The sequence below is a fragment of the Phyllobates terribilis genome, unplaced genomic scaffold (genome assembly GCF_046119375.1).
Source record: "Phyllobates terribilis strain yellow unplaced genomic scaffold, ASM4611937v1 Scaffold_5__5_contigs__length_657084704, whole genome shotgun sequence".
Taxonomy (NCBI): Eukaryota; Metazoa; Chordata; class Amphibia; order Anura; family Dendrobatidae; genus Phyllobates; species Phyllobates terribilis.
The window spans coordinates 99,678,806-99,694,694 of NW_027362765.1; the positions used below are offsets into that span (position 1 = coordinate 99,678,806).

General features: G+C 44.4%; 10 non-coding genes and 3 pseudogenes across 10 annotated transcripts; all 13 read left to right on the forward strand.

The window, feature by feature from the left end:
* The first annotated feature begins 57 nt into the window (after positions 1-57).
* Positions 58-248, forward strand: LOC141274460 (U2 spliceosomal RNA). Its single transcript, XR_012322734.1, has one exon. It is a non-coding gene; the product is annotated as a U2 spliceosomal RNA (small nuclear RNA).
* Positions 249-1,363: 1,115 nt separating this feature from the next.
* Positions 1,364-1,554, forward strand: LOC141274461 (U2 spliceosomal RNA). The gene has a single exon (XR_012322735.1). It is a non-coding gene; the product is annotated as a U2 spliceosomal RNA (small nuclear RNA).
* Positions 1,555-2,669: 1,115 nt separating this feature from the next.
* On the forward strand, positions 2,670-2,860 carry LOC141149531 (U2 spliceosomal RNA). The gene has a single exon (XR_012245823.1). It is a non-coding gene; the product is annotated as a U2 spliceosomal RNA (small nuclear RNA).
* Positions 2,861-3,972: 1,112 nt separating this feature from the next.
* LOC141151311 (U2 spliceosomal RNA) lies at positions 3,973-4,137 on the forward strand (annotated as a pseudogene).
* Positions 4,138-5,244: 1,107 nt separating this feature from the next.
* LOC141150170 (U2 spliceosomal RNA) lies at positions 5,245-5,426 on the forward strand. The gene has a single exon (XR_012246436.1). It is a non-coding gene; the product is annotated as a U2 spliceosomal RNA (small nuclear RNA).
* A 1,115-nt stretch (positions 5,427-6,541) lies between these two features.
* On the forward strand, positions 6,542-6,732 carry LOC141274462 (U2 spliceosomal RNA). The gene has a single exon (XR_012322736.1). It is a non-coding gene; the product is annotated as a U2 spliceosomal RNA (small nuclear RNA).
* Positions 6,733-7,847: 1,115 nt separating this feature from the next.
* LOC141149532 (U2 spliceosomal RNA) lies at positions 7,848-8,038 on the forward strand. The gene has a single exon (XR_012245824.1). It is a non-coding gene; the product is annotated as a U2 spliceosomal RNA (small nuclear RNA).
* Positions 8,039-9,150: 1,112 nt separating this feature from the next.
* On the forward strand, positions 9,151-9,315 carry LOC141151312 (U2 spliceosomal RNA; annotated as a pseudogene).
* A 1,107-nt stretch (positions 9,316-10,422) lies between these two features.
* LOC141150171 (U2 spliceosomal RNA) lies at positions 10,423-10,604 on the forward strand. Its single transcript, XR_012246437.1, has one exon. It is a non-coding gene; the product is annotated as a U2 spliceosomal RNA (small nuclear RNA).
* A 1,115-nt stretch (positions 10,605-11,719) lies between these two features.
* On the forward strand, positions 11,720-11,910 carry LOC141274463 (U2 spliceosomal RNA). Its single transcript, XR_012322737.1, has one exon. It is a non-coding gene; the product is annotated as a U2 spliceosomal RNA (small nuclear RNA).
* Positions 11,911-13,025: 1,115 nt separating this feature from the next.
* Positions 13,026-13,216, forward strand: LOC141274464 (U2 spliceosomal RNA). Its single transcript, XR_012322738.1, has one exon. It is a non-coding gene; the product is annotated as a U2 spliceosomal RNA (small nuclear RNA).
* Positions 13,217-14,331: 1,115 nt separating this feature from the next.
* LOC141150995 (U2 spliceosomal RNA) lies at positions 14,332-14,484 on the forward strand (annotated as a pseudogene).
* A 524-nt stretch (positions 14,485-15,008) lies between these two features.
* Positions 15,009-15,190, forward strand: LOC141150288 (U2 spliceosomal RNA). Its single transcript, XR_012246545.1, has one exon. It is a non-coding gene; the product is annotated as a U2 spliceosomal RNA (small nuclear RNA).
* The last annotated feature ends 699 nt before the right edge of the window (positions 15,191-15,889 follow it).

The window sequence follows — 15,889 nt, forward strand, 5'->3', positions numbered from 1 at the left end:
ACAAATGGACTTTTCAGGATCCTTGGGTGGCTCCGTAGTTTGAAACCAATTCTGGTTATCGCTTCTCGGCCTTTTGGCTAAGATCAAGTGTAGTATCTGTTCTTATCAGTTTAATATCTGATACGTCCCCTATCTGGGGACCATATATTAAATGGATTTTTAGAACAGGGAGATGGAAAAAGAGCTTGCTCTGTCCACTCCACGCATTGACCTGGTATTGCAGTATCTCCAGGACCGGTGCACCCCTTCTTTAATGCAGTTTCTAAAATCAGAAAGAATTGAATTCAATGTTTTTTGTTCATTTTGCTTGTTTGTCGGATTTTGGGATGGACTCTTTGGCTTTGCTTTTCTTCTCCTCATTGGATTTTTCATGTTCAAAGTTGCAGAAGCCAGATTACAAGCTCATTTTGGTTCAACTTCAGCAACTGTGCATTGCATTGCCATGTAATGTGATGCAATGCTATCTTTCTAGCTCTCCCTTTTTACTTCCTTTTGGATAAACAGACATATTAGGCAAGCATTTTGGAGCTTTCACCTAAATAACTACAGGTGGTGAGATAAGCTGCACAATATAATTGACCTTTCAGTATATTGTTGCACACACACCATCTATTTAGCAAATGCCCTTGTTATCAACAGCAGCCTTTTAAACTCACCTGAGCTAACAGGTATGTGCGCTGGTTACTCTGCTGCGCTTAAAATTTCTTTTTTGGTTTGCTACAATGCCTTTTCTGAAACGTTGTCTCCCTCTGCTGGAACACTGACTTCTTTCATTTAATGCCTGCAGACTATAAAAGAGAACCCAACCCAAAAAGTTTGGTTGATTAGTCTGTGGCATTCTGTTAAACTGTTGCTTATGGCGGTCTCTGTGAGCTTCTCAGCGACATTCAGCCAGCCAGGTATCCTGCCTGCAGTAGATGGAATGTGGCAATGGAACGCTGGCTGCGCGTGTCATAATAGGCTCTGAGCCTTTATATACCTGTGCACAGCAGCAGCCACCTTCAGTCTGCTGCTGGACAGCCAGCAGCAGCAGCAGCAGGAGAGGTATGTAATCAGGAGCCCTCCTGCTAAGGGTAGACAGCTGCTCGTTCCACCCCACCCCCCGCCTTAATTGGTTCTCCTCCCTTCCAACGGTGTTGAGGCGGGTGGGAACAGCAGGGGGTGAAGGTGCTGTGTTTAAAGAGGTGGAGTTATGCAGATCTAAAACGCGTGGATTGCAGCAGCAGCAAGCCGAAAAGTGCAGGCATGTAAGGGATCTAGAGGTTGACAACATGTCTTCTTAACGGGAGTCCAGGAGCTCATCTCCACAAATGGACTTTTCAGGATCCTTGGGTGGCTCCGTAGTTTGAAACCAATTCTGGTTATCGCTTCTCGGCCTTTTGGCTAAGATCAAGTGTAGTATCTGTTCTTATCAGTTTAATATCTGATACGTCCCCTATCTGGGGACCATATATTAAATGGATTTTTAGAACAGGGAGATGGAAAAAGAGCTTGCTCTGTCCACTCCACGCATTGACCTGGTATTGCAGTATCTCCAGGACCGGTGCACCCCTTCTTTAATGCAGTTTCTAAAATCAGAAAGAATTGAATTCAATGTTTTTTGTTCATTTTGCTTGTTTGTCGGATTTTGGGATGGACTCTTTGGCTTTGCTTTTCTTCTCCTCATTGGATTTTTCATGTTCAAAGTTGCAGAAGCCAGATTACAAGCTCATTTTGGTTCAACTTCAGCAACTGTGCATTGCATTGCCATGTAATGTGATGCAATGCTATCTTTCTAGCTCTCCCTTTTTACTTCCTTTTGGATAAACAGACATATTAGGCAAGCATTTTGGAGCTTTCACCTAAATAACTACAGGTGGTGAGATAAGCTGCACAATATAATTGACCTTTCAGTATATTGTTGCACACACACCATCTATTTAGCAAATGCCCTTGTTATCAACAGCAGCCTTTTAAACTCACCTGAGCTAACAGGTATGTGCGCTGGTTACTCTGCTGCGCTTAAAATTTCTTTTTTGGTTTGCTACAATGCCTTTTCTGAAACGTTGTCTCCCTCTGCTGGAACACTGACTTCTTTCATTTAATGCCTGCAGACTATAAAAGAGAACCCAACCCAAAAAGTTTGGTTGATTAGTCTGTGGCATTCTGTTAAACTGTTGCTTATGGCGGTCTCTGTGAGCTTCTCAGCGACATTCAGCCAGCCAGGTATCTTGCCTGCAGTAGATGGAATGTGGCAATGGAACGCTGGCTGCGCGTGTCATAATAGGCTCTGAGCCTTTATATACCTGTGCACAGCAGCAGCCACCTTCAGTCTGCTGCTGGACAGCCAGCAGCAGCAGCAGCAGGAGAGGTATGTAATCAGGAGCCCTCCTGCTAAGGGTAGACAGCTGCTCGTTCCACCCCACCCCCCGCCTTAATTGGTTCTCCTCCCTTCCAACGGTGTTGAGGCGGGTGGGAACAGCAGGGGGTGAAGGTGCTGTGTTTAAAGAGGTGGAGTTATGCAGATCTAAAACGCGTGGATTGCAGCAGCAGCAAGCCAAAAAGTGCAGGCATGTAAGGGATCTAGAGGTTGACAACATGTCTTCTTAACGGGAGTCCAGGAGCTCATCTCCACAAATGGACTTTTCAGGATCCTTGGGTGGCTCCGTAGTTTGAAACCAATTCTGGTTATCGCTTCTCGGCCTTTTGGCTAAGATCAAGTGTAGTATCTGTTCTTATCAGTTTAATATCTGATACGTCCCCTATCTGGGGACCATATATTAAATGGATTTTTAGAACAGGGAGATGGAAAAAGAGCTTGCTCTGTCCACTCCACGCATTGACCTGGTATTACAGTATCTCCAGGACCGGTGCACCCCTTCTTTAATGCAGTTTCTAAAATCAGAAAGAATTGAATTCAATGTTTTTTGTTCATTTTGCTTGTTTGTCGGATTTTGGGATGGACTCTTTGGCTTTGCTTTTCTTCTCCTCATTGGATTTTTCATGTTCAAAGTTGCAGAAGCCAGATTACAAGCTCATTTTGGTTCAACTTCAGCAACTGTGCATTGCATTGCCATGTAATGTGATGCAATGCTATCTTTCTAGCTCTCCCTTTTTACTTCCTTTTGGATAAACAGACATATTAGGCAAGCATTTTGGAGCTTTCACCTAAATAACTACAGGTGGTGAGATAAGCTGCACAATATAATTGACCTTTCAGTATATTGTTGCACACACACCATCTATTTAGCAAATGCCCTTGTTATCAACAGCAGCCTTTTAAACTCACCTGAGCTAACAGGTATGTGCGCTGGTTACTCTGCTGCGCTTAAAATTTCTTTTTTGGTTTGCTACAATGCCTTTTCTGAAACGTTGTCTCCCTCTGCTGGAACACTGACTTCTTTCATTTAATGCCTGCAGACTATAAAAGAGAACCCAACCCAAAAAGTTTGGTTGATTAGTCTGTGGCATTCTGTTAAACTGTTGCTTATGGCGGTCTCTGTGAGCTTCTCAGCGACATTCAGCCAGCCAGGTATCCTGCCTGCAGTAGATGGAATGTGGCAATGGAACGCTGGCTGCGCGTGTCATAATAGGCTCTGAGCCTTTATATACCTGTGCACAGCAGCAGCCACCTTCAGTCTGCTGCTGGACAGCCAGCAGCAGCAGCAGGAGAGGTATGTAATCAGGAGCCCTCCTGCTAAGGGTAGACAGCTGCTCGTTCCACCCCACCCCCCGCCTTAATTGGTTCTCCTCCCTTCCAACGGTGTTGAGGCGGGTGGGAACAGCAGGGGGTGAAGGTGCTGTGTTTAAAGAGGTGGAGTTATGCAGATCTAAAACGCGTGGATTGCAGCAGAAGCAAGCCGAAAAGTGCAGGCATGTAAGGGATCTAGAGGTTGACAACATGTCTTCTTAACGGGAGTCCAGGAGCTCATCTCCACAAATGGACTTTTCAGGATCCTTGGGTGGCTCCGTAGTTTGAAACCAATTCTGGTTATCGCTTCTCGGCCTTTTGGCTAAGATCAAGTGTAGTCAAGTTGGCTAAGATCAAGTGTAAGATCATGTCAGACTAACTTAATTTCCTTCTATGACAGAATCACTGACTGGGTGGATCAGGGAAATGCTGTAGATATAGTATATCTTGACTTCAGCAAAGCATTTGACAAAGTATCTCACATCATCCTTATTGAAAAAATGACCAAGTATGCAATGGACCAGGCAACTGTTAGTTGGATTCATAACTGGCTTAGTGATCGGACTCAAAGGGTGGTTGTAAATGGCTTCACATCCAGCTGGATGAATGTCTCAAGTGGGGTACCACAGGGCTCCGTCCTGGGACCTGTATTGTTCAACATCTTTATCAATGATTTAGATGAAGGAATTGAGGGTAAACTGATTAAATTTGCTGATGACACAAAGCTAGGAGGGATAGCTAATACTATAGAAGAGAGAGAGAGGATTCAAAAAGACCTAAATAAACTGGAGCAGTGGGCAGCAACCAACAGAATGGTTTTTAACAGGGAAAAATGCAAAGTACTACATCTGGGCAATAAAAATGAAAAAAGCATATACAGAATGGGAGGAATAGAGCTAAGCAACAGTACATGTGAAAAAGACTTAGGTATACTAATAGATCATAGACTGAACATGAGTCAACAGTGTGATGCAGCAGCAAAAAAGGCAAATACAATTCTGGGATGTATTAACAGAAGCATACAGTCTAGATCACGTGAAGTCATTATCGGTCTTTACTCCTCTTTGGTCAGACCTCATCTGGAATACTGTGTACAGTTTTGGGCACCACATTTTAAAAAAGACATAGACAAACTGGAGCAAGTTCAGAGAAGAGCGACCAGAATGGTGACTGGTCTGCAAACCATGTCCTATGAGGAACGGTTGCAGGATTTGGGAATGTTTAGCTTGCAAAAAAGAAGACTGAGAGGAGACTTAATAGCTGTCTACAAATATGTCAAGGGATGTCACATTGTAGAAGGATCATCTTTATTCTCATTTGCACAAGGAAAGACTAGAAGCAATGGGATGAAACTAAATGGGAGGAGACACAGATTAGATATTAGAAAAAACTTTTTGACAGTTAGGGTGATTAATGAGTGGAACAGGCTGCCACGAGAGGTGGTGAGTTCCCCTTCAATGGACGTCTTCAAACAGAGGCTGGACAGACATCTGTCTGAGATGATCTAGTGAATCCTGCTTTGAGCAGGGGGTTGGACCAGATGACCAAGGAGGTCCCTTCCAACTCTACCATTCTATGATTCTATGATTCTATGATTCTAGTATCTGTTCTTATCAGTTTAATATCTGATACGTCCCCTATCTGGGGACCATATATTAAATGGATTTTTAGAACAGGGAGATGGAAAAAGAGCTTGCTCTGTCCACTCCACGCATTGACCTGGTATTGCAGTATCTCCAGGACCGGTGCACCCCTTCTTTAATGCAGTTTCTAAAATCAGAAAGAATTGAATTCAATGTTTTTTGTTCATTTTGCTTGTTTGTCGGATTTTGGGATGGACTCTTTGGCTTTGCTTTTCTTCTCCTCATTGGATTTTTCATGTTCAAAGTTGCAGAAGCCAGATTACAAGCTCATTTTGGTTCAACTTCAGCAACTGTGCATTGCATTGCCATGTAATGTGATGCAATGCTATCTTTCTAGCTCTCCCTTTTTACTTCCTTTTGGATAAACAGACATATTAGGCAAGCATTTTGGAGCTTTCACCTAAATAACTACAGGTGGTGAGATAAGCTGCACAATATAATTGACCTTTCAGTATATTGTTGCACACACACCATCTATTTAGCAAATGCCCTTGTTATCAACAGCAGCCTTTTAAACTCACCTGAGCTAACAGGTATGTGCGCTGGTTACTCTGCTGCGCTTAAAATTTCTTTTTTGGTTTGCTACAATGCCTTTTCTGAAACGTTGTCTCCCTCTGCTGGAACACTGACTTCTTTCATTTAATGCCTGCAGACTATAAAAGAGAACCCAACCCAAAAAGTTTGGTTGATTAGTCTGTGGCATTCTGTTAAACTGTTGCTTATGGCGGTCTCTGTGAGCTTCTCAGCGACATTCAGCCAGCCAGGTATCCTGCCTGCAGTAGATGGAATGTGGCAATGGAACGCTGGCTGCGCGTGTCATAATAGGCTCTGAGCCTTTATATACCTGTGCACAGCAGCAGCCACCTTCAGTCTGCTGCTGGACAGCCAGCAGCAGCAGCAGCAGGAGAGGTATGTAATCAGGAGCCCTCCTGCTAAGGGTAGACAGCTGCTCGTTCCACCCCACCCCCCGCCTTAATTGGTTCTCCTCCCTTCCAACGGTGTTGAGGCGGGTGGGAACAGCAGGGGGTGAAGGTGCTGTGTTTAAAGAGGTGGAGTTATGCAGATCTAAAACGCGTGGATTGCAGCAGCAGCAAGCCGAAAAGTGCAGGCATGTAAGGGATCTAGAGGTTGACAACATGTCTTCTTAACGGGAGTCCAGGAGCTCATCTCCACAAATGGACTTTTCAGGATCCTTGGGTGGCTCCGTAGTTTGAAACCAATTCTGGTTATCGCTTCTCGGCCTTTTGGCTAAGATCAAGTGTAGTATCTGTTCTTATCAGTTTAATATCTGATACGTCCCCTATCTGGGGACCATATATTAAATGGATTTTTAGAACAGGGAGATGGAAAAAGAGCTTGCTCTGTCCACTCCACGCATTGACCTGGTATTGCAGTATCTCCAGGACCGGTGCACCCCTTCTTTAATGCAGTTTCTAAAATCAGAAAGAATTGAATTCAATGTTTTTTGTTCATTTTGCTTGTTTGTCGGATTTTGGGATGGACTCTTTGGCTTTGCTTTTCTTCTCCTCATTGGATTTTTCATGTTCAAAGTTGCAGAAGCCAGATTACAAGCTCATTTTGGTTCAACTTCAGCAACTGTGCATTGCATTGCCATGTAATGTGATGCAATGCTATCTTTCTAGCTCTCCCTTTTTACTTCCTTTTGGATAAACAGACATATTAGGCAAGCATTTTGGAGCTTTCACCTAAATAACTACAGGTGGTGAGATAAGCTGCACAATATAATTGACCTTTCAGTATATTGTTGCACACACACCATCTATTTAGCAAATGCCCTTGTTATCAACAGCAGCCTTTTAAACTCACCTGAGCTAACAGGTATGTGCGCTGGTTACTCTGCTGCGCTTAAAATTTCTTTTTTGGTTTGCTACAATGCCTTTTCTGAAACGTTGTCTCCCTCTGCTGGAACACTGACTTCTTTCATTTAATGCCTGCAGACTATAAAAGAGAACCCAACCCAAAAAGTTTGGTTGATTAGTCTGTGGCATTCTGTTAAACTGTTGCTTATGGCGGTCTCTGTGAGCTTCTCAGCGACATTCAGCCAGCCAGGTATCCTGCCTGCAGTAGATGGAATGTGGCAATGGAACGCTGGCTGCGCGTGTCATAATAGGCTCTGAGCCTTTATATACCTGTGCACAGCAGCAGCCACCTTCAGTCTGCTGCTGGACAGCCAGCAGCAGCAGCAGCAGGAGAGGTATGTAATCAGGAGCCCTCCTGCTAAGGGTAGACAGCTGCTCGTTCCACCCCACCCCCCGCCTTAATTGGTTCTCCTCCCTTCCAACGGTGTTGAGGCGGGTGGGAACAGCAGGGGGTGAAGGTGCTGTGTTTAAAGAGGTGGAGTTATGCAGATCTAAAACGCGTGGATTGCAGCAGCAGCAAGCCAAAAAGTGCAGGCATGTAAGGGATCTAGAGGTTGACAACATGTCTTCTTAACGGGAGTCCAGGAGCTCATCACCACAAATGGACTTTTCAGGATCCTTGGGTGGCTCCGTAGTTTGAAACCAATTCTGGTTATCGCTTCTCGGCCTTTTGGCTAAGATCAAGTGTAGTATCTGTTCTTATCAGTTTAATATCTGATACGTCCCCTATCTGGGGACCATATATTAAATGGATTTTTAGAACAGGGAGATGGAAAAAGAGCTTGCTCTGTCCACTCCACGCATTGACCTGGTATTACAGTATCTCCAGGACCGGTGCACCCCTTCTTTAATGCAGTTTCTAAAATCAGAAAGAATTGAATTCAATGTTTTTTGTTCATTTTGCTTGTTTGTCGGATTTTGGGATGGACTCTTTGGCTTTGCTTTTCTTCTCCTCATTGGATTTTTCATGTTCAAAGTTGCAGAAGCCAGATTACAAGCTCATTTTGGTTCAACTTCAGCAACTGTGCATTGCATTGCCATGTAATGTGATGCAATGCTATCTTTCTAGCTCTCCCTTTTTACTTCCTTTTGGATAAACAGACATATTAGGCAAGCATTTTGGAGCTTTCACCTAAATAACTACAGGTGGTGAGATAAGCTGCACAATATAATTGACCTTTCAGTATATTGTTGCACACACACCATCTATTTAGCAAATGCCCTTGTTATCAACAGCAGCCTTTTAAACTCACCTGAGCTAACAGGTATGTGCGCTGGTTACTCTGCTGCGCTTAAAATTTCTTTTTTGGTTTGCTACAATGCCTTTTCTGAAACGTTGTCTCCCTCTGCTGGAACACTGACTTCTTTCATTTAATGCCTGCAGACTATAAAAGAGAACCCAACCCAAAAAGTTTGGTTGATTAGTCTGTGGCATTCTGTTAAACTGTTGCTTATGGCGGTCTCTGTGAGCTTCTCAGCGACATTCAGCCAGCCAGGTATCCTGCCTGCAGTAGATGGAATGTGGCAATGGAACGCTGGCTGCGCGTGTCATAATAGGCTCTGAGCCTTTATATACCTGTGCACAGCAGCAGCCACCTTCAGTCTGCTGCTGGACAGCCAGCAGCAGCAGCAGGAGAGGTATGTAATCAGGAGCCCTCCTGCTAAGGGTAGACAGCTGCTCGTTCCACCCCACCCCCCGCCTTAATTGGTTCTCCTCCCTTCCAACGGTGTTGAGGCGGGTGGGAACAGCAGGGGGTGAAGGTGCTGTGTTTAAAGAGGTGGAGTTATGCAGATCTAAAACGCGTGGATTGCAGCAGAAGCAAGCCGAAAAGTGCAGGCATGTAAGGGATCTAGAGGTTGACAACATGTCTTCTTAACGGGAGTCCAGGAGCTCATCTCCACAAATGGACTTTTCAGGATCCTTGGGTGGCTCCGTAGTTTGAAACCAATTCTGGTTATCGCTTCTCGGCCTTTTGGCTAAGATCAAGTGTAGTCAAGTTGGCTAAGATCAAGTGTAAGATCATGTCAGACTAACTTAATTTCCTTCTATGACAGAATCACTGACTGGGTGGATCAGGGAAATGCTGTAGATATAGTATATCTTGACTTCAGCAAAGCATTTGACAAAGTATCTCACATCATCCTTATTGAAAAAATGACCAAGTATGCAATGGACCAGGCAACTGTTAGTTGGATTCATAACTGGCTTAGTGATCGGACTCAAAGGGTGGTTGTAAATGGCTTCACATCCAGCTGGATGAATGTCTCAAGTGGGGTACCACAGGGCTCCGTCCTGGGACCTGTATTGTTCAACATCTTTATCAATGATTTAGATGAAGGAATTGAGGGTAAACTGATTAAATTTGCTGATGACACAAAGCTAGGAGGGATAGCTAATACTATAGAAGAGAGAGAGAGGATTCAAAAAGACCTAAATAAACTGGAGCAGTGGGCAGCAACCAACAGAATGGTTTTTAACAGGGAAAAATGCAAAGTACTACATCTGGGCAATAAAAATGAAAAAAGCATATACAGAATGGGAGGAATAGAGCTAAGCAACAGTACATGTGAAAAAGACTTAGGTATACTAATAGATCATAGACTGAACATGAGTCAACAGTGTGATGCAGCAGCAAAAAAGGCAAATACAATTCTGGGATGTATTAACAGAAGCATACAGTCTAGATCACGTGAAGTCATTATCGGTCTTTACTCCTCTTTGGTCAGACCTCATCTGGAATACTGTGTACAGTTTTGGGCACCACATTTTAAAAAAGACATAGACAAACTGGAGCAAGTTCAGAGAAGAGCGACCAGAATGGTGACTGGTCTGCAAACCATGTCCTATGAGGAACGGTTGCAGGATTTGGGAATGTTTAGCTTGCAAAAAAGAAGACTGAGAGGAGACTTAATAGCTGTCTACAAATATGTCAAGGGATGTCACATTGTAGAAGGATCATCTTTATTCTCATTTGCACAAGGAAAGACTAGAAGCAATGGGATGAAACTAAATGGGAGGAGACACAGATTAGATATTAGAAAAAACTTTTTGACAGTTAGGGTGATTAATGAGTGGAACAGGCTGCCACGAGAGGTGGTGAGTTCCCCTTCAATGGACGTCTTCAAACAGAGGCTGGACAGACATCTGTCTGAGATGATCTAGTGAATCCTGCTTTGAGCAGGGGGTTGGACCAGATGACCAAGGAGGTCCCTTCCAACTCTACCATTCTATGATTCTATGATTCTATGATTCTAGTATCTGTTCTTATCAGTTTAATATCTGATACGTCCCCTATCTGGGGACCATATATTAAATGGATTTTTAGAACAGGGAGATGGAAAAAGAGCTTGCTCTGTCCACTCCACGCATTGACCTGGTATTGCAGTATCTCCAGGACCGGTGCACCCCTTCTTTAATGCAGTTTCTAAAATCAGAAAGAATTGAATTCAATGTTTTTTGTTCATTTTGCTTGTTTGTCGGATTTTGGGATGGACTCTTTGGCTTTGCTTTTCTTCTCCTCATTGGATTTTTCATGTTCAAAGTTGCAGAAGCCAGATTACAAGCTCATTTTGGTTCAACTTCAGCAACTGTGCATTGCATTGCCATGTAATGTGATGCAATGCTATCTTTCTAGCTCTCCCTTTTTACTTCCTTTTGGATAAACAGACATATTAGGCAAGCATTTTGGAGCTTTCACCTAAATAACTACAGGTGGTGAGATAAGCTGCACAATATAATTGACCTTTCAGTATATTGTTGCACACACACCATCTATTTAGCAAATGCCCTTGTTATCAACAGCAGCCTTTTAAACTCACCTGAGCTAACAGGTATGTGCGCTGGTTACTCTGCTGCGCTTAAAATTTCTTTTTTGGTTTGCTACAATGCCTTTTCTGAAACGTTGTCTCCCTCTGCTGGAACACTGACTTCTTTCATTTAATGCCTGCAGACTATAAAAGAGAACCCAACCCAAAAAGTTTGGTTGATTAGTCTGTGGCATTCTGTTAAACTGTTGCTTATGGCGGTCTCTGTGAGCTTCTCAGCGACATTCAGCCAGCCAGGTATCCTGCCTGCAGTAGATGGAATGTGGCAATGGAACGCTGGCTGCGCGTGTCATAATAGGCTCTGAGCCTTTATATACCTGTGCACAGCAGCAGCCACCTTCAGTCTGCTGCTGGACAGCCAGCAGCAGCAGCAGCAGGAGAGGTATGTAATCAGGAGCCCTCCTGCTAAGGGTAGACAGCTGCTCGTTCCACCCCACCCCCCGCCTTAATTGGTTCTCCTCCCTTCCAACGGTGTTGAGGCGGGTGGGAACAGCAGGGGGTGAAGGTGCTGTGTTTAAAGAGGTGGAGTTATGCAGATCTAAAACGCGTGGATTGCAGCAGCAGCAAGCCGAAAAGTGCAGGCATGTAAGGGATCTAGAGGTTGACAACATGTCTTCTTAACGGGAGTCCAGGAGCTCATCTCCACAAATGGACTTTTCAGGATCCTTGGGTGGCTCCGTAGTTTGAAACCAATTCTGGTTATCGCTTCTCGGCCTTTTGGCTAAGATCAAGTGTAGTATCTGTTCTTATCAGTTTAATATCTGATACGTCCCCTATCTGGGGACCATATATTAAATGGATTTTTAGAACAGGGAGATGGAAAAAGAGCTTGCTCTGTCCACTCCACGCATTGACCTGGTATTGCAGTATCTCCAGGACCGGTGCACCCCTTCTTTAATGCAGTTTCTAAAATCAGAAAGAATTGAATTCAATGTTTTTTGTTCATTTTGCTTGTTTGTCGGATTTTGGGATGGACTCTTTGGCTTTGCTTTTCTTCTCCTCATTGGATTTTTCATGTTCAAAGTTGCAGAAGCCAGATTACAAGCTCATTTTGGTTCAACTTCAGCAACTGTGCATTGCATTGCCATGTAATGTGATGCAATGCTATCTTTCTAGCTCTCCCTTTTTACTTCCTTTTGGATAAACAGACATATTAGGCAAGCATTTTGGAGCTTTCACCTAAATAACTACAGGTGGTGAGATAAGCTGCACAATATAATTGACCTTTCAGTATATTGTTGCACACACACCATCTATTTAGCAAATGCCCTTGTTATCAACAGCAGCCTTTTAAACTCACCTGAGCTAACAGGTATGTGCGCTGGTTACTCTGCTGCGCTTAAAATTTCTTTTTTGGTTTGCTACAATGCCTTTTCTGAAACGTTGTCTCCCTCTGCTGGAACACTGACTTCTTTCATTTAATGCCTGCAGACTATAAAAGAGAACCCAACCCAAAAAGTTTGGTTGATTAGTCTGTGGCATTCTGTTAAACTGTTGCTTATGGCGGTCTCTGTGAGCTTCTCAGCGACATTCAGCCAGCCAGGTATCCTGCCTGCAGTAGATGGAATGTGGCAATGGAACGCTGGCTGCGCGTGTCATAATAGGCTCTGAGCCTTTATATACCTGTGCACAGCAGCAGCCACCTTCAGTCTGCTGCTGGACAGCCAGCAGCAGCAGCAGCAGGAGAGGTATGTAATCAGGAGCCCTCCTGCTAAGGGTAGACAGCTGCTCGTTCCACCCCACCCCCCGCCTTAATTGGTTCTCCTCCCTTCCAACGGTGTTGAGGCGGGTGGGAACAGCAGGGGGTGAAGGTGCTGTGTTTAAAGAGGTGGAGTTATGCAGATCTAAAACGCGTGGATTGCAGCAGCAGCAAGCCGAAAAGTGCAGGCATGTAAGGGATCTAGAGGTTGACAACATGTCTTCTTAACGGGAGTCCAGGAGCTCATCTCCACAAATGGACTTTTCAGGATCCTTGGGTGGCTCCGTAGTTTGAAACCAATTCTGGTTATCGCTTCTCGGCCTTTTGGCTAAGATCAAGTGTAGTATCTGTTCTTATCAGTTTAATATCTGATACGTCCCCTATCTGGGGACCATATATTAAATGGATTTTTAGAACAGGGAGATGGAAAAAGAGCTTGCTCTGTCCACTCCACGCATTGACCTGGTATTGCAGTATCTCCAGGACCGGTGCACCCCTTCTTTAATGCAGTTTCTAAAATCAGAAAGAATTGAATTCAATGTTTTTTGTTCATTTTGCTTGTTTGTCGGATTTTGGGATGGACTCTTTGGCTTTGCTTTTCTTCTCCTCATTGGATTTTTCATGTTCAAAGTTGCAGAAGCCAGATTACAAGCTCATTTTGGTTCAACTTCAGCAACTGTGCATTGCATTGCCATGTAATGTGATGCAATGCTATCTTTCTAGCTCTCCCTTTTTACTTCCTTTTGGATAAACAGACATATTAGGCAAGCATTTTGGAGCTTTCACCTAAATAACTACAGGTGGTGAGATAAGCTGCACAATATAATTTACCTTTGAGTATATTGTTGCACACACACCATCTATTTAGCAAATGCCCTTGTTATCAACAGCAGCCTTTTAAACTCACCTGAGCTAACAGGTATGTGCGCTGGTTACTCTGCTGCGCTTAAAATTTCTTTTTTGGTTTGCTACAATGCCTTTTCTGAAACGTTGTCTCCCTCTGCTGGAACACTGACTTCTTTCATTTAATGCCTGCAGACTATAAAAGAGAACCCAACCCAAAAAGTTTGGTTGATTAGTCTGTGGCATTCTGTTAAACTGTTGCTTATGGCGGTCTCTGTGAGCTTCTCAGCGACATTCAGCCAGCCAGGTATCCTGCCTGCAGTAGATGGAATGTGGCAATGGAACGCTGGCTGCGCGTGTCATAATAGGCTCTGAGCCTTTATATACCTGTGCACAGCAGCAGCCACCTTCAGTCTGCTGCTGGACAGCCAGCAGCAGCAGCAGCAGGAGAGGTATGTAATCAGGAGCCCTCCTGCTAAGGGTAGACAGCTGCTCGTTCCACCCCACCCCCCGCCTTAATTGGTTCTCCTCCCTTCCAACGGTGTTGAGGCGGGTGGGAACAGCAGGGGGTGAAGGTGCTGTGTTTAAAGAGGTGGAGTTATGCAGATCTAAAACGCGTGGATTGCAGCAGCAGCAAGCCGAAAAGTGCAGGCATGTAAGGGATCTAGAGGTTGACAACATGTCTTCTTAACGGGAGTCCAGGAGCTCATCTCCACAAATGGACTTTTCAGGATCCTTGGGTGGCTCCGTAGTTTGAAACCAATTCTGGTTATCGCTTCTCGGCCTTTTGGCTAAGATCAAGTGTAGTATCGCTTCTCGGCCTTTTGGCTAAGATCAAGTGTAGTATCTTTTGAAAAGGCAGTTTTGTCCTTGGGCTGCCCTAGTAAATTGATGCATATTACACACTGGTTTGGTGCACTTGTTAGTACGCCAGGTGGCTCATAGAGTTATCTGATGGAAAACATGGCCCTCCAGGATCGAAGTCACTAGGCTGGGTAAGTGTGAGGGCTTTGGAGCAATGTGCCCCAGGAGTAGGCGCCCTGGTGGGAGTCCAAGCTTACTGGGACTGTGAACCCCAGAAAGACTTGGCTTCGTAGCACGCCGCACCTTTGCCAATCATACTTTCTGAGCAACCCCCCCTATTCCTGGCCTCCGGGCTAGGAAGGGGAATTTTTATAAACCCGGTCGGAGGTCCGGTCAGCTTTGGGCTGAGAAACCAACACAGGCTCCAGCTCCACTAGGGTGGCAGCCTAGATGGAAGCTGGGAGCACGAAAACGGCTCTTCTCCGGCTTCGGCTAGGGTGAGCATCGGAGATCCCTGACCCTCGCTGTGGCCTTCTGGCTCGGAGGGATGGGGATGGTTTATTGGGGACCCTCTCCTCCGGGAAGGGTCCACATGAATCCTCGCCTCGTGCGCTGTTTTGGTGTGACTTCGGTCACATTTTTCAGTGCCTTGGATGCAGCTTCAATCAAAAAATTTGTTCTTATCAGTTTAATATCTGATACGTCCCCTATCTGGGGACCATATATTAAATAGATTTTTAGAACAGGGAGATGGAAAAAGAGCTTGCTCTGTCCACTCCACGCATTGACCTGGTATTGCAGTATCTCCAGGACCGGTGCACCCCTTCTTTAATGCAGTTTCTAAAATCAGACAGAATTGAATTCAATGTTTTTTGTTCATTTTGCTTGTTTGTCGGATTTTGGGATGGACTCTTTGGCTTTGCTTTTCTTCTCCTCATTGGATTTTTCATGTTCAAAGTTGCAGAAGCCAGATTACAAGCTCATTTTGGTTCAACTTCAGCAACTGTGCATTGCATTGCCATGTAATGTGATGCAATGCTATCTTTCTAGCTCTCCCTTTTTACTTCCTTTTGGATAAACAGACATATTAGGCAAGCATTTTGGAGCTTTCACCTAAATAACTACAGGTGGTGAGATAAGCTGCACAATATAATTGACCTTTCAGTATATTGTTGCACACACACCATCTATTTAGCAAATGCCCTTGTTATCAACAGCAGCCTTTTAAACTCACCTGAGCTAACAGGTATGTGCGCTGGTTATTCTGCTGCGCTTAAAATTTCTTTTTTGGTTTGCTACAATGCCTTTTCTGAAACGTTGTCTCCCTCTGCTGGAACACTGACTTCTTTCATTTAATGCCTGCAGACTATAAAAGAGAACCCAACCCAAAAAGTTTGGTTGATTAGTCTGTGGCATTCTGTTAAACTGTTGCTTATGGCGGTCTCTGTGAGCTTCTCAGCGACATTCAGCCAGCCAGGTATCCTGCCTGCAGTAGATGGAATGTGGCAATGGAACGCTGGCTGCG